Source organism: Rhinatrema bivittatum, chromosome 10 (genome assembly GCF_901001135.1).
Source record: "Rhinatrema bivittatum chromosome 10, aRhiBiv1.1, whole genome shotgun sequence".
Lineage (NCBI taxonomy): Eukaryota > Metazoa > Chordata > Amphibia > Gymnophiona > Rhinatrematidae > Rhinatrema > Rhinatrema bivittatum.
This window is the reverse complement of record NC_042624.1, coordinates 81,713,806-81,731,710: the sequence shown is the minus strand read 5'-3', so window position 1 is coordinate 81,731,710 and position 17,905 is coordinate 81,713,806. Positions and strand designations below refer to the sequence as shown.

The 17,905-nt window shown below is 46.0% G+C and overlaps 1 protein-coding gene across 5 annotated transcripts in view; it reads left to right on the top strand.

Annotated features, from left to right (window-relative positions):
* The window catches only part of LRRC8D (leucine rich repeat containing 8 VRAC subunit D), a 75,149-nt gene that overhangs the window by 33,903 nt on the left and 23,341 nt on the right, over positions 1-17,905 (top strand). The window contains exons 1-3 of one of the 5 annotated variants that reach the window (XM_029618076.1): positions 664-1,173; positions 3,575-3,845; positions 4,015-4,783. The exons of 1 other annotated variant lie outside the window; for it this stretch is intronic. The gene's annotated coding sequence lies outside the window, so the exon portion shown is untranslated. Of the gene's footprint in view, positions 1-663; positions 1,174-3,574; positions 3,846-4,014; positions 4,784-17,905 lie in introns of those variants that run through there. 3 more of the 5 variants (XM_029618077.1, XM_029618078.1, XM_029618075.1) reach the window with 3 other exon arrangements.

Genomic DNA, 17,905 nt, shown 5'->3' with positions numbered 1-17,905 from the left:
TTTGTTTTTGTTTTTTATTTAATTGGGAGATGACAGCCCTACATCCTTCCGCTCCATGAAGGTGGACACCTACCACTGGCCACTGGCATCCCGCTCCTGACCACCCACCTTCCCAAGGACTGTGATCTGCAGAAGCAGATCACAGTCCTTGGGAAGGTGGGTGGTCAGGAGGGAATCATGGTCATTGCTTGAGGGTGACATCTAGAGGTTGGATTGCGATTCCAGATTGCGATTTAGTCAATAACTGGACTAAATATAAATTAGGCGGGGATATAAAATAGGTGGAAAAATCCCTGGTAATAGTGAATGAAAGCTTATGGCACTAGAAGCCCTGCACTGGTTCTGATAGAAGCTCAAAAGAGCAGGAGGAAAAAAAAATCTATTTTTATCAAAAGTAGATATCCCTTAAAACACCCCTTTAAATTGCTTAAGCTAAGTGCAGGGGAGCCTTCGCTACAATGCGACTGTACTGAAAAACAAAAAATGATAAGCACTGCCTTTTTTTGAAGGAAGGCAATAATTTATCTGTTTCAGTATGGCTGTATATTGAACGAACCAGTTTGTCATGATAGAGACTTGAGCTGTTATGTAATGCTCAAGGTTCAGTTTTTCTGGCCAAGTTACATTTCTTAGCCTGCTCAGCGGCTGTCTGGACCCATGTGGTGGGGGACGGCTTATCGTTAAAAACACGATTCCAGTTCTTATTTATTTTGCAAATTATATGCACAATTCCTAGCAGATCAATCACTGGGGACTTGAAAGGATTTTTTAATTCTGAAATTTAGAGGAGTCGGGCATCTCAGACTGGCTTGAAGCCTGCAAGAGAAGAAAAAAAAAAAGGGCAAGAGGTGATTGTGAAAGTGTTTTTCTATGTGTTTATCACTGAGAGACCGGATAGAAAGTCCAATGGTGAGAAGGCGGAAGAGCTGCGAGTTGCTGACAATGGCGAGAGGCGGTTATGCAATCAGAAACCTTACTCTCCGCAGACTCCCTGGACTCGCAGCTCCCTTTTATTTTTAAACAGGAAGTATACAGTTGTCTGTTAATGCTTCTCAGAATAAGAAAGTGAGCATAACTGTAGAAAGTCTCCATGGATTGAAACCTAGTCGGTGCTGTATAGCATAAAACCAGCGAGATCTGGAATTAGCTGTTGAGAAAGCAGGTTTGTGTCAGGTAAGAAAAGATCTGTACGCTTTCCTTCCTTCACTGCAGCCAGACTGCGCCCAGCTCTGAAGTAATGCCGTAGTCATCGCTTTTAGATCGATGGAGTTTTACATTCGAACACTGTGTTTTCTGCATACAGTCGCAGTCCGTAACAGTAGTGAAACTAGCAGATTATAATTTTCTAAACGGTCTAATTGAGATTTAAAGGCATGCTTAATACTGCTTGGCTGCTTCCTGAGGAAAACGAGCAAGTTACAAAAAAAAATCCGAACAATATGCTTCTCGGTTTTGTTTTCTGGGCGGTGAGGGAGTCTGCATGCAGACAGCCTTTGTTTGTGTCGGCTTACGGAGAGCCTATGGTTATCTTATTATCCTGCGACTGGCTGTAACTATACTGCCTTTAAAAGAATGGATGCTTTCTGGAAGATGGAATTCAAGGAAGAAGAGAGATCAAGAGAGATTGCTTATTTCTTTAATAAGAAATGAGGAAGATGAATGATTACACACTGTATGTGAATCTGGTTGCATTTTGATGTTTTGGAGTAGACGCAACATATGCTTTATCGTGAAAATGTCAGTGATAAAGAATGCTTCTCGAAATCTTCAATTACTGTCTTACAGATTTTCTCGTATATTAGCTTCTGTGTTAATCTAGTTTCTGATGGCTTTTAAAATATTGATTAATCATTGCATTTTTAATATATGTATTCAGATCTGAATTTTGTTAATATGGTTTAATATGTTATGGGTAAATGTTTCTTAAAATTGTTTCTGAAAGTATTAAACCATAAATAATGACCCTAAGTATAGTTAAGAAATTTGAAGCCAATAGTGAGGTAGTTACAAGTAATGTTAAACAACAAACCATTCACATAGTTTAGGAATTAATAGCATAATAAAATTGGAAGAAATTGAGAAATGAAGCCATATTAAAAGAATACATAAATATGCAGTTTATTGTTCATGTGCTAGTCATAAGCATTCTCCACAATAGCTGTATGTACTATGTAGTGAGTCTTCTGTTTGTTCAGTTGGAAAATTATCAGGGTAAAACTGGTAGAGTGCCAGTAATTGTGCCTGTATATATTTTTTTATAGCACCATCAATGTACACAGAGTTGCCCATATGTAAGGTAATCAGACATTAAAATAAATATATTTGCAAAACAAAAACTGGCAAGACAGAACCAACACTAATAATATATGCTATAGGTCTTGTGGACATTGTTGTTATTCCTCCGAATGGGTTATACATTTACAGGATGCTAATATGTTGGGCAATAAATATCCAGAAAATTTCACTGGCTAGTTTGGAATGTAATGCTTCTGGTTTGTAGTATTGTATTTTATTGCACATATGTCTACTAATGCAAGTAAAAACTGATTTGCAGCATTTTCAAAATCTTTTCCATGTTCTGCTTCTTGTTCTTCCATTGCTGAGCCAACTAGGGAGCAGTTCTAGGAATGTGGGCTCCTTGGTAGGCCCAGCAGTATTTCAAGCACTTCTGGGGGAAACAGCACAGGTCTTAGTGATGACTAAGTCTGCCATTTTAGACATAACTTTTTAAAAATAAAAATTAATAATCAATTGTTTCTTAGGGTATATAATGCTGCATTATATTGTACAGTTAGACACCATGGAGGCATCATAATAGCTGATTTTTGACATTAGCTATGCTGATGTGATGCATTAAATAAGTTACCATTTTCTGGTACATTATTAAAAGATTATTTAATTTTAGGAATTGTATGGTAAAAGTGAAATATGCCTTCAATATTGTGATAGTGATATATGTATGAAAAAATAGTCTGATTTCAATTTTTGGCATTTATTGCATGAAGTGGAGCAGTAAATATTGCATAGGTCTAGGAAGACATAAGTGCACTATTAAGGTGTAAATAGCATGGTATTTATCTGTGCATGCCTAGTGTCAAAAATATTATCTGACCTCCCCCTTCAAAAGTATGCAAGGCAAGCCTTGAGGAATTGAATTGGACAGTGCTATGAGGAACTTGATGTCTCTGGACCTAGACATTGGAGGTTATAGGCAGATATTGCATTGTTGATGGCTGTCTCATTCCCTTCATGATTACTAGCTCTTTGGTCTACTTGTGATTGTTTGTGAAAATGAAAGTGAGTGAATGGGTACTAAATTTTTGTGTATTGGGTATAGATTTTTTTCTTTGTTACAGGTGTGAGTGTTGGTGACTGACTGGTGAGGATGCAGTGTGAAAGAGGACAAGTGAATGGAGCTGAGCATAGAAGAAAGGGACTGAGTGTGTGAGAGGATGGAGGTAAAAGGAAAAGGAGAGGCAGGAAGAGAAGGAGCCTCATGAGCAGGATTTTATTGGAAGTTTTTGCCATAGGAGAAATGCTCATGATGATGTACTATGAAATGCTTTTTTATCAGGATACCAATCAAAATACCACTTCCTTCAAGAATGCAGTATATAAGAAGATCTCTGGCAGTGTCTTGAGCCTAGAGGTTTTCAGGAGGTCCACATTAAGAAAAGGTTCCATGTTTATAAGCACCAGGTAAAGGACAAGATTCATTTCAGAGGACGGCCACTGACATCAGTTCACCTGGTTGCACAAAAAAAAGCTGAGGGATGTCCTGTGACTGGTGCATTTTGAAGGTCTACAAGGAAACCTTAATATCACTACGGCTACAGCGGGAGCAGGTGAGTAGCCATTTACACACATAAGCCCAGGTCTCTTCCAGGCCAGTAATACTGTCAACACTGCAGCTTCTCAGCTAGAGTAAAGGTTGGGGAGGCAACTTTCTCGGGTTCCACATCATTTGCCTTTGATTTCATGTAGACTTAACATGTTTTCTTCTTTTCTTTACAGATCCATCCAAGTAGTCAAGGAGGACTGCTGCTTCCTTTGACCCAGCTGGGTCCTAGGATGTCCCCTGCATGGAGTGTTTATCTAGTGAGTTGCTGCCAGAGTTTACAATGAAGGAAGTGGATATGGTGCCACATCTGCAAGAGGAGGAAAAGCAGATGCAACATAAAGCTCTGGATGTCCAACAGCCTTTGCATTTGGTGGATGAGGAGCAGCAATTGGAACTGGAACTTGAAACAGAACATCAGGAAGGACCACACGTGCAGGGGGAGTAACTGCTACTCCAGGAAACTTCAGCTGAGGAGCCATAAGAGCAACTGGCTCAGAGTTTCAGCCATCACCACACTAGTTTTGCCAATACCAAAGACTCTATCCTTTAATGATACGTCTCCTGTTACACTGTCCTTAATAACATAAGTACTAAGCCAGTTCATGCCAATAGTCCATCGAGCCCAGCATCCTGACTGGGTCACTTGAAACTAGCAATCAGATACCAAAAAGGAAAATCCTTATTATGACCAGGTCTTGGCACATTAGGGTGATTATGGAGGGCAAGAATACCTCAAGATGACCATCTAACAGAACTTTGACTGTTCAGAAGTGAATTGAGAGAGCTTCACAGCAGCATCATGGAGATGTGACTGGGCTTCAGACAAATAGAAAAAAGCATTACAGCCCTGGCAAGAACCATCCAAAGTATAGTGAAGAATCTTGTTCAGAGCCTTCGACTCCATCCACAGTTTTTCTAAATTCTGAGATGCAGCCCAACAAGGTGAGGATCTTAACCCAGGGGAGAAGAGATGGGTCACTGTGAGTGCTTTGTTTTGGAGGGCAAAAGATCCCGACACCAGTGAAACACACCAGCAAAGAGACTGCTGAGAATGTAATGTGTCTCATGACTTGGGTTTTTTTCCCCTATGCCTGTAGAAGTAGCACTCTTGTTCTGATAGGGGATACTGCTTACTTTATTAACTTAGAGAAACATAGAAATGACTGCAGAAAAGGACCAAATGATCCACCCAGTCTGCCCAACAAGCTCATGCCAGTATCTGTTGCACTGTGCAGCTTATTCTCATGCTTATCAGTTTCCCAGACCGTAAAGGTCAGAGTCCTTGGATGCTGTCCGAATCCAATTTTCTCAAACCCCTGCCATAGAAGCAGAGAGCAATGATGGAGCCACATCAAAAGTATCAGACAATGACTAAGGGTAGGAAAAGCCGCATCAGCAAGTTAGCCCGTGTTTATTTGTTCCCCAAACCATAAAAGTTAGGGCCCTTTTTGATTGCTGTCTGAATCCAATTCCCCTTTTCCCACTGCCATTGAAGCAGAGAGCAATGATGGAGTTGCATTAAACCTTGATAATGTTACTTGTTAAGGGTAGCAACTGCCACACCAGCAAGTTACCCCCATGCACTCTTTTCTTTATTTCTATCCTCTAGCCTTTAGGGATCCACAGTGTTTATCCCATGCCCCTTTGAATTCCTTCACTGGTTTCGTTTTCACCACCTTCGGAAGAACATTCCAGGCATTTACCTGTTATAGTTAGTGAGGTTTTGGGTGGACCCTTGGACACTGTGGCAGCTGACCATACCCATGGGGGGAAGTCCCATGAGGGGCCACAGGTCAGGCTCAGCTCTGGACACACAAACAGATAGTTCTTTATTTAGACAGTTTGAGAAGCCACCAGAGGTGGCGGTAGTGAGTAGAAGATGTAGCCCGGCTGGGCTAGGATTCCCCAGTGCTCTGGAACAGCGGTTTCTCCAGTAGCAGTGCTGTAGTGGAGAGAACTGAGAAAGTGAGTACAATAGAACATTCACAGAGTCCCAAGTATGGAGAAGCCCCGAGATAGGGAGAGCTGGCCCTCGAGGAGCGAGTACCAGATCCCTGGAGGTAGAGAGATTTGTTGGCAAAGTACTCACACAGCGGTTCCACGCAAGAGATGGCACTGGCACTGGAACAGGGGGCAGGCCCCCGAGGAGCGAGTACCGGATTCCAGGGAGACAGCTCTGAGGAGAAGATGATAGTAGTACTCACTGATGGTGTCTGTAGCAAATTCCTCCAAGAAGGAAAGGAGATGGATGCAGGCAGCGAGTCAGGGAACATGGGCCCTCAAGGAGCGAGTACCGGTTACCTGACAGCGACCTGAAAGAAGCAAAGAGGCCTCCGAGGAGCGGGTACCCCGTTAGCAGAAAGAGTCCAATAGAAGTTAGAAGGCAGAGTAGCTGGGTAAGAAGAGCGAATCCCATCCGTAAGACTCCCCTTGCTAACTCAACGGCTAGCAATAAACAGTAGGCTTAAATATCTGGGCAGCGTGATGTCATCACAGGAGGACGCCCCTGAGGAACGCGCCAATGAGGAAATACGAATGAGGGCCACGCGGCGCGCGCGCCCTAAGGTACCTGGGGAGCATGGCGAGAGGCAGTGCCCAAGCCGGTCTGGGGACACCGGAGAGGACGGCAGACAGACACCGCGCCAGCCAGGCGTCCATCAAGAGCAGGAGGAGTCGCAGACAAGGAAAGGTAGGCGGAGTGAAGCCGTTGGGCAGCGACAGTCGCAACATTACCACCCTCTCTATGAAGAAATATTTCTTGACATTGGTTCTGAGTCATCCTCCCTGGAGTTTCATTTCATGACCTCTAGTTCTATTGATTTCTTTCCAACTTAAAAGGTTTGACAATTGTGCATCATTAAAACCTTTCAAGTATCTGAAGGTCTGTATCATATCTCCCCTGCGCCTCTCTCTTCCAGAGTATACATTTTATCCTTCATCCTCTTCTCATAAGTCTTCCAATGCTGACCTCTCACCAATTTGTTCACTCTTCTTTGGACCACCTCTATCCTGTCTTTATTCTTTTTGAGATGTGGGCACCAGTACTGAATGCAGTATTCCAGGTGAGGCCTCACCAAGGACCTGTACAAGGGCATTATCACCTCTTTTTTTCTTACTGGTTATTCCCCAACTCTATGCAGCCCAGCATTCTTCTGGCTTTAGCTATCCCCTTGTCACATTGCTTCACCGCCTTCAGATCATCAGTCACTAACACACAAGGTCCCTCTCCCAATCCATGTGCATTAGTCTTTCACCGCCCATCACATACAACTCTTTTGGATTGCCACACCCCAGATGCATGACTCTGCACTTCTTGGCGTTAAATCCCAGCTGCCAAATCTTAGACTACTCTTCAAGCTTTCTTAAATCACTTTTCATTCTCTACTACTTCAGGCGTGTCCATTCTGTTGCGGATCATCCACAAATAGACAGACTTTACCTTCTATCCCTTCCATCTGGTTGCTCACAAAGATATTGAACAGAACTGGTCCCAAAACCAAACCCAAGTGGCACTCCACTTAACACTGTTCTTTCTTCAGAGTAGGTTCCATTTATCATTTCACGCTGTCTCTTGTCAGTCAACCAGTTTGCAATCCACGCTACTACCTTGGCACCCTCTTCTAAGCTTCTCATTTTGTTCATGAGTCCCCTGTGTGGGACCATATCAAAAGCTTTACTAAAATCCAAGCAAATCACATCCAGTGTTCTTCCCTGATCCAATTCTCTAGTCCTCCAATCAAAAAAATCAATCAGAATTGTCTGACAGGACATTCCCCTGGTGAATCCATGCTGCCTCAGGTCGAGCAACCCACTAGATTGTAGATAGTTCAATATCCTTTCTTTCAGCAGAGTCTCCATTAATTTTTCCACCACAGAGGTGAAGCTAACCGGTGAAGCTGGTTAAGAGTCCAAAATCTCCAATTGTGGGATATTACTTGTTTCTTTTGTTTTTTTTTCCAAAGAATGAGATTTTGTTTTGAGAATGTACTTTCGCCTCAGATTATCTTTATTCTTTGGTCACCGTGTATGGATTTTTCCAGATACTACCCGAGCCACGCAGGATAGAAGGAAAAGATTTCTTATGATGCATCAAGAGAGTATCACTACTGGGGCTTAATTTATTCTTCATTATCTTTGTAAATTTATATTCACCCATTTAGGTTCAAAATTAATCTCTTTTTTTTAATTTATTTGTTTTTATATACCGATGTTCAAAATATATATCACATCGGTTTACAATAAAACATAAAATTTTCTATTTTTATCCTGCACAGCTGAGATTATATCTGTTGCACTTGGGGGTGGACCCTTACCCTGGAGCAGTGGAGAATGGCTCCCTGGGAGGGACCAGGAAGCAACTGCCCCCCAGGGAGCGGAGCATTGGAGAAGACAGAGGCTAGGATGAGCTTCACCACTGGAAGTCCGAGGTCCCCCCAGGAGGAGCCCATAGGGACCCGGGCCACTTGGACTTAGGTGGGCCTTGCAGGGTCTCCTGGAAGGCTGGAAGTCCGGTGTGCCCACAGGCAGAAGGGGAGCGCGGTCAGGTTCGAGACTGGAGGTCAGATGGAACAAGAAGGACCAGAAGAGCATAGGTGATAACAAGGCTAGGAACAGAGCCAGAATCTAGAGACATGGTCAAGCAGGCAGAGGTCAGAGTCCGGGGGCCAGTCCGAGGAGTAGTCAGCAAAGCAGAGGTCAGGTTCTGGAGGTCAGATGAGGTCACAGGCAGGCCGATGTCGGAAGGCAGGCAGATCGAGGAACAAGCCGAGGTCAGTACCAGAGAGACAGTCCGATAGGTGCTGGAAGTGGTTGAAGTAAGCCCCAATGCTTTCCAGTAGGCGGCTTCTGTTGGGCACAGACGGGACACGAGTCCACATAGCTTCGGGAATCTTGCACCATATTGGGCCACCAATAGTGTCTTCGCAACATCTCTAAGGTCCTGGCACGACCCGGATATCCTGCCAACTTGGAATCATGAGCCCATTTCAGAACTCGTTCACGTAATCTACGCGGAACAACGGTTTTCCCAGTAGGAACTGTAGTGGTCACAGCAAGGGATATACAGGCGGGATCAATAATGAAGCTAGGAACTTCAGGAACATCTTCAGGTTCAAATGACCTAGATAGTGCGTCAGCACGAAGGTTCTTGGAACCTGGGCGGAAACAGAGGACGAAGTTGAATCATTCGAAGAAAAGTGCCCATTGGGCTTGACGAGGGTTCAGGAATTGAGCTTCTTTAAGGTGCTCAAGGTTCTGACAGTCAGTGAAGATGGTAAACTTGTGTTGTGTTGTGCCCCTTCCAACCAGGGATGCCACTCTTGGAGCACCAACTTGACTGCGAGGAGTTCACGGTCACCAACTGTATAACACTGTTCCGTAGGAGAAAACTTATGTGAGTAGAAAGAACAGGGTATCAGTTTACCCTTAGGGAAAAACTGGCTCAAGACGGCTCCTGCACCATTTGCGGAGGTGTCAACCTCTACAACGAATGGGTCCGAGTACTGCAGGGAAGGGTACTGCAGGGAAGGGCCGGAACAGAAAGCAGGGCCCTTCCCTGCAGTCCGGGTACTGCAGGGAAGGGCCGGAACAGAAAGCCTCCTTGATCGTCTGAAAGATGGCTAGGGCTTTAGGTGTCCACACCCGAGTGTTGGCCCCTTTCCTAGTCATGGCGGTCAATGGGGCAACTAGGGAAGAATAATTAGCAATGAAGCTCCGGTAATAATTGGTAAAGCCAAGAAAACGTTGTAAGGCTCGTAGGCCTACTGGCTGGGGCCAGTCGCGGATCCCCTGGACTTTCTCTGGATCCATAGAAAATCCACGGTCAGAAATGATATACCCTAGGAAGGGTAAGCAATTACGCTCAAACATGCATTTTTCCAGCTTGGCATACAAATGGTTCTCTCTCAGGCATTGGAGGACGATCCGAATATGATCTCGATGAGATTCAAGGTCTTTAGAAAAGATCAGGATGTCATCAAGATATACGACTACGAAGGAATACAGAAGGTCTCAGAAGATTTCGTTCATAAGGCGTTGAAAGACCGCTGGGGCATTGCACAGCCCAAAGGGCATCAAGTGTATTCGTAGTGACCGTCCCTTGTATTAAATGCGGTTTTCCAAATATCTTCAGGTTGATTGCGTACCAAGTTGTACGCACCTCTCAGATCCAACTTGAAGAAGATCCGTGCCCCTTCAAGGTGATCGAACAGTTCACTAATGAGGGGCAGTGGGTATCGGTCTTTGCGGGTTATGGCATTGAGCCCCCCTGTAATCAATACAAGGGCGTAGACTGCCATCCTTTTTCTTAACGAAGAAGAACCCCGCACCTGCAGGGGAGTCAGATGGACGGATGAATGCTTTTTCTAGGTTCTCTTTAATATACTCAGACATAGCTTGAGTCTCAGGTTGAGACAATGGGTAAGTTCTGCCTTTGGGAGGCATAGTGCCCGGCAGGAGTTCAATAGGACAATTGAACTTGCGTAACGGAGGCAAGGTATACGCTTTCTGCTTTCAGAAGACAGAGTACTGTGGAGGCAAACCAGGTAAAGTCACAGACTTCAAAACAAGAACTACTGGAGATACTGAATGCAAACAAGTTTTCTAGCATTGGAGCCCCACTGCACCAACTGCAGTGAATGCCAATCGAACTGGGGTTCGTAGGCCTGGAGCCAGGGCAGCCCCAGGATCACTGGATGTGTTGATCGCTTCAATACGTAGAAGGACATCTGCTCCTTGTGGAGAGTGCCCATGGTAAGATGAACAGCCACTGTCTGGTGGGTGATGAGTCCTGGAAGATGGTCACCCTGGATGGAGGAGGCAATGCGGAGACTCACCTCCAATGACTGGAGAGGAATGTTCAGGAGCTTGACAATGTCATCCATAATGAAGCTGCCGCTTGTTCCGGTATCAACGAGAGCAGTGGTGGCAAAGGTGTGGGCCTTGATGCCCAGGGATACAGGAAGCAAGAGTTGAAGGCCAGTAACAGTTGCGCCTAAGCTCGTGACCCCCGCCAGGCTCAGGCATTGCAATTTCCCGGCCGAACCGGGCAAGACTGCAGATGATGTCCAGAAGTGCCACAGTAAAGGCAAAGACCCTCCTTCCGCCGACGGAGATGTTTGGTCGGAGACAAATGCCCACGGTTCACCTCCATAAGTTCCACCACAGGAGGGGGTGGTGATGCTGAAGTCTTCATTGGAGGATTGGAAGCACACATGGGGCGTGCTACAGGAGAGTGGGGAGCCTTTACTTCTAGGCGTCTTTGCCGGAGACAATGATCAATCTTACCGGCAAGGGAAATTAGGTAGGTCTTCTAGAGATGTGGGAGTCTCACGGACAGAGATCTCATCTTTGAGAGCACAGGAGAGTCCATCTAGGAAGATGGCTTGCAGACAATCTTCTTGCCACCCAAGCTCCATGGCTAGAGTCCTAAACTCCACCGTATACTTGAAGAGGGTCCTTGCCCCTTGGCTGAGGTGGAGTAAGTTATGACTGGCAACAGCCTGGCGGCCTGGGTCTCAGAAGGTCTGCTTGAAGAGAGCGATGAATTCAGATAACTTGGAAAGGATGGGATCAGAACATTCCCATAAAGGACAGGCCCAAGCAAGAGCCTTCCCTTCCAGACGAGACAGGATGAAGGTCACCTTGGTGATTTCCTTCAGGAACAACGAGGGTTGCAGTGCAAACTGCATGAAGCACTGATTAAGGAAGCCACGACAGGAGCGTAGATCCCCATTATATCAAGGAGGTGCAAGAAGTGCCAACGATGCTTTGGGAAGCATGGTGGCTGAGAAGCCCACGGGATTGGCCAAAGCTGTATCTTGTAGCTGGGAACGAAGTTCTTCCATCGAAGAGACCAGCGATTCCAAAGCTTGATGATGTTGTTTAACTGTGGTGGCCAAACCTGGTAGGGCCCTGGAGGCAGGAGACTCCGCCGAGTCCATGGCCTTGGCAACCTGTTGCGCTCGGGGTGGACCCTTGTCCTGGAGCAGTGGAGAATGGCTCCCTGGTAGGGACAAGGAAGCAACTGCCCCCAGGGGGGGCGGAGCACTGGAGGAGACAGAGGATAGGATGAGCTTCACCACTGGAAGGCCAAGGTCCCCCTGGGAGAAGCCCATAAGGACCCGGGCCACTTGGACTTAGGTGGGCCTCACAGGGTCTCCTGGAAGGATGGAAGTCCGGTGTGCCCACAGGCAGAAGGGGAACACGGTCAGGTTCGAGACTGGAGGTCAGATGGAACAAGGAGGACCAGAAGAGCATAAGTGATAACAAGGCTAGGAACAGAGCCAGAATCTAGAGACATGGTCAAGCAGGCAGAGGTCAGTGTCCGGGGTTCAGTCTGAGGAGTAGTCAGCAAAGCAGAGGTCAGGTTCCGGAGGTCAGACAAGGTCACAGGCAGGTCGAGGTCAGAAGGCAGGCAGCAGGCAGGCAAGTCGAGGAGCAGACTGGAGTCAGAAGGCAGGCAGCAGGCAGGCAGGTCAAGGAACAAGCCGAGGTCAGTACCAGAGAGACTGTCTGGAGGTACTACCTGGGGAGACGGTCAGACGAACAGTAACAGAAGGATGCTGGAGTACTAGGATGCAGGAACAAGGCAGGAACAGAACTGGAACAGAAGGATCCTGGAACGAGACTTGGAACAAGACTGGAACAAGGTTCAGACGCAGTGACAATCTAGCAAGACACTAACCCGATTGCCAAGGCAAAGAAGTACAAGCAAGGACTTCCTTATATAAGGGAGCTAGGACCTGCCCCAGGCCTTACTAGAGGCCGGGCAGTCCGCGCGCACATAGGGGCATGGCCAACACAGCTGAGGACGCCGAGCTCCGGCGTGAGGCCTGGTGCACAGTGGAAGGCCCAGCGACCGCTGCCACGGGACGCCGAGGCCTGGAAGCACTTGCAGCTGCCGCTAGGGAGACCAACCCGGGACCTGCCGTGGAACCATGGAGGTGAGCAGGCCCGTGCGCGGACAGGGTGCATAACAATATCTGGATGCCTACTCTATCTCTGATTTATTTCTGATCGTTTTTTTGAATTTAGTGCAGGTAGTCTCTGCTAGTTTTCCTTGGTTTTTTTTTACTTAATTATTTCCTTTTATAACTGCTCCTTTGATCTTGTGTTCCCTCTCTTTTTTCTTTTGATTTAATTGATACTTAGACCTCTGATTAGTTAGATTAGCACTGTATACATTTGTTTAAATATTTCCTCCAATTTTTATGTTCTGAGTCTGTTTCTTTTCTGTTACAAGATTATTCTTGTGTTATATATGAAAATTATAAATAAAGAATTAAAAAAAAAAACCCAACCAGCCTCCTCGATGGGTGTCCCACATTTCTAGGTGGCCTGCCTGCCCCAGAGGAGAGCTCCTGACCCGGCCTAATCCCCTAATGTTCAGTCCAACCTGAAAGCCTATATAACTGTTCTGCTCTGGTTTCTCCCTTACAAGTGACAGAGGCTATCACTTCAAAACCTGGCTCATGATCCCTATGGCCACCCCACAGAGTCCAGCAGGGGTGTGATACAACAGGGCCCAACAGATGACCAGAGCAACCATTGAGAGAAGCTTCGGCCTACTCAAAACACGCTTCTGCTACTTGGACAGATCTGGGGGATACCTTCTCTACAACCCACCTAAATTCTGTCAGATCTTCCTAGCCTACTGTATGCTACATAACCTGGCCAAAACCAGACATATGCCTCTTCCAGAGGAACTGCCTGAGAATACAGATAAAGAGGAAGAAGAGAAAGACGAGCAAGAGCTCAGTCAGGAGGAATTGCAAATTATACATCAGTCAAAGACAGGGTATAGAGGAAAGGAAAATTCTGATACAAAGATATTTTCATTGGTGATGACAGTGCTTTTATTTACAAGTGTTTACCTGAATACAGAACAAAATAAACTTAATGCCTCTTTCTTCCTCATTTGGTTTTTGCTGCCATTTGCTGCAGGGGCTTTGGGCTGCCATTCTCTCAACCTCCTCCTCAGTGTAGGTCCCTCAGAGAGCACTGGACCAGGCTCCTGTGGAAGCTGGCTGCAGGAGAGAGTCTGCCAGGTTGGGAAGGTGCAACTGTTGGTGGCAGTGGTTGGCAAGGAGGTAATCTTTGGAGCAGCTCCCTCCAGACGGCTGTCTGCTCTTGAATGCCACACATTTCTTGCCTGAGAACCTCTCCCGCCTCACACATTGCCCCCTGTAAGCCATGGAGTTCTGGACACAGGGCCCTCATCTCCTCCATGATATGGGAATTCACATCAGTCAGGAGCACTCGGCTGGCCTGGCCTGCGCCTGTGGGTGATCACCACCTTCCTCCTCTGAGGAGGAATCCATAGCAGCTTGCTTCTCTTCCAACTCTGGCTCCTCCTCTTGCTTGCCACATGGCTCATGCACCAGTTCCCCCATGGTTGGGCCTTTCTGACCCACCTCCTCCTCAGATGAAGGGAGCTGGCATATGCCGCACCAAGGCCTTTGCAGCCAGATTGGCCCTGGCTATTCTTCCTGGTGGCCCACTGCAACAGGGAAAATGGTACCTGTTTTAGTTGCACATCATAGCTGAATATGTATCTTAGGAGTTTCCATGTGAACAATCAGTACAGGTCCCCAAACCCTCTTTCAGCAGTTCAGATACTAGAGTGAAAATATCTACATGTATCTCTTCAAAACATATCTTCCCTCCAAACACACACAGTTAATGATCCTGTCTAGCTGCTGAGGGTACCAACTATCTGCATATACTCTTTACAAAGGTGGTTTCTTGCTTCTAGATGTGGTACCCTGCAAGCTCATTTCTCAAATTCAAGTCATAGGGTGGAATAAAAACTAGAGGTATTAAAAGTCCAATTACTTGGGATGGGACTGGAAAGGAAAGTGGACATCACTAGGTCATGTATCAGTACATAAATGGAAGCAACATAGGTCCAAAGATAGTATCATGGTCCATACTGCATACATATCCACTTATCTTATAGTGCAGTGGCCTACACTACAGACCTGGTGCTCTGTAGCCAAGGGGTGAATTGGCTTCTCCTCTGAGGGTACATGTGCCCTCCATCATGATTCTGAAAGGTCCTGCTTTAGGCACAAAAACTATAGCCGTGTAGAAAGCTCTTTCTTGACATGCAGTAAGACAAGGTATCTTATAAGCTGTGCTTACCCTGATACTGTGCTTGCTGGGAAGAGTGTAGCTCCACCACCCCTACACTCACAGTGGACTTCGCTATGGTGGACAATACCAGCTGCTCTGCCACCATGAATGTTACTTGGCTGTCTGCCCCCTCAGCTCACAACCTGACTGGCTTCCTTTTCACTGCATGCCGCAAGTCACGCCACTTGTGGCACAATTCCTCTACACTTCTGCTGGGTTTTTTTGAATTATAGCATTGATCTTTCTACGAATATATTTCCATATCTGTTCTTTCTGATATGAGCCCCCTCTTTTTGATGCTGCCCCATAGAGGAAGCTGTTAGGGATGTGCAGACAAAAAGTTTATGTTCATAAGTCCATAAGTCGAAGGTGAGGGTCAATTTCGGTCAGTATGGACATATGTAGAATTCCATAAGTTGAAGCTATGTCCATACGTGCACCGGTTCCCTAAATAAAAATTTAAACCCCTTACCAAAACTCCCTGGTGGTCCAGCGGGGAGTCAGGAAGCCATTCCTGTATTCCTTTGCGAGGAGCACGTGACGTCAGCGTCACTCCGACGTGACGCGGACGTCACGTGGTCTACCGCGGTTCCGCTCCCGGACCCCTCGTTGGACCCAACCAGAACTTTTGGCCAGCTTGGGGGGGGTCAGGAGGCCCCCCCAAGCTGGCCAAAAGTTCCGCGTCACTCCGACGTGACGCGGACGTCACGTGGTCTACCGCGGTTCCACTCCCGGACCCCTCGTTGGACCCAACCGGAACTTTTGGCCAGCTTGGGGGACCCCCAAGCTGGCCCCCAAGAATGGCCTCCTGACCCCCCCAAGCTGGCCAAAAGTTCCGGTTGGGTCCAACGAGGGGTCCGGGAGCGGAACCACGGTAGACCACGTGACGCGGACGTCACGTGGTCCACCGCGGTTCCGCTCCCGGACCCCCCGTTGGACCACCAGGGAGTTTTGGTAAGTCTTGAGGGGGTCAGGAGGGTGGGGGGTTTATTTAGGATCAATGATCGCGATTTCCAACTTATTCAACATAGCTATGTTGAATAAGTTGGAAATCGCGATCGTTGCGCCTCATCACTTTTTTAAGTTAAAAAAAAAAAAAAGTTGCGTTTTACATATGCGTTCAAAACGAATGCACACCCCTAGAAGCTGTGCACTCTCACCATCTCCTTCACTAGCATATCAACTTCTCTAGGAAGAAAGTTAGGCTGTGCATGTGGGCTGCAGGCTCCTGAGACATGGTGGCAAGAAAAAACAAGTACCTGTTGCTGCTTTTATCCCCGCAAAGACATGTAGTATGTGTATTCCTCCACGCACACGAGCGTAATATGCATATATTCTTTTCAGCCTGTGCCTGTGTCCCGGGGGAGATCCAGTGGTGGGTCTCCAAACCTGCTTTTCTTCCTCTTCTCCTCCCACTCAGTTCTTGTTGATTTTTCAGAGGAAAAGGTCTGTAGTTGACAGAGATCAAGCTATACAGCTCAATCTCCACTGGAGAGGAGTGACAAAAACCTTCCTCTCAAACAGAAGAGAAATTGTTCACTTAAAAATGCCCAAAGCCTTTCTGGGGTGCTACAGTCAGAGATGTCCTTCTCTGAACTAGAGGGATACTGACAGGTCTTCAGTTTCCGGGCCTCTGGATCCAAAGAATGGCCATCACCAGGAGAAACCCAGGCTGCATTCCAGTAAATAATTCTCAAAAAGCAGAATAATATTAACAAAATCTCTTACTCTAAATAGAGGGGTTTCCAATTTGGCATGGAGTACACAGAGAAGAATAGTGAGGGGGTAGGCCTCACTATGAAGAAGAAACTACAAGAGCTCCTTGCTCTTCAAAATGCAAACTCAAATGCCACACTTTCTTCTAATCTAGCCCCTACTTATAATAAAAGGTCCACCTACTCAGACAGCTTCTCGAGGAGGTGCAGAACTGAATTATCCCTTCTGGCTGGTGGAATACTAGGGAGATGTAGTGGCTGACCAGGAGGTTACCATATTAACATCAGTCTTTTCTAAGTAAATACCAACCACAGCCCTTCAGAAGACAATATTATTACTCCAACAGGAAGTATCAGCCCTTATCTTTTCCATAGATAGTGCCCTTCATACCAACAGCAGCAGCAACTGCAACAAATCAGACCATGTGCCAGGGATAGAAGTCAATAGAGATGCACTCAATCCTTGCAAAAATCGGGACCCAATTTTTAATTATGAGAGTTATCATCTCTCTTTTTCCCTAGAAGCTCTTAAAATGGGGAGAAGGTTTTAGTTTTTTCACCATCGATAGATTCATCACCACAGACCATTGGTACTTCAAGATAACTTGCATGGGATATCACCTGAACTTTCAAGATCTACTTCTCACTCCACCACACTTTCATTTGGTTTTCCCAGACCAATTACAAGCTCTAAGAAGTAGTCTCCCTTTAACAGAAGGGTGATAGAGCCAGTCCCAAGCATGGAAAGAGGCAAAAGGTTCTGTTTGAGATATTTTCTTATCCCAAAAAATCAGAAGATGTCTGTCCAATTCTGGAGTTGAAAAACCTAAACATATCTCAGAAAGGAAAAGTTCAAGGAAAAATTCCTCAGCACCATCCTTCATCTAGAAGTCCACAATTGCTTGATGACCTTGGATCTAAAGGATTCTCACACACATTTTTATGTTTTATTTTTTACTTGGAATGTAAACCGTAGTGATAGAAACTTGTTTCTGTACAACGGTATATAAAAATTGTACAAATAAATAAATATTTCCATACATATCAATCATAGAAACTAGGAGAGAGGGAAAAGCATACAAGTGGTATTCTCCTTCATCCTCCCAGTCAAGGATAAAGGCCCAGGCAGGGAAACTCACATTCTGGAGATAAATGAATGGCTGCATAGATGGTGTTGATGAGAGCATTTTGGCTTCCTAGACCATGGGATGATGTT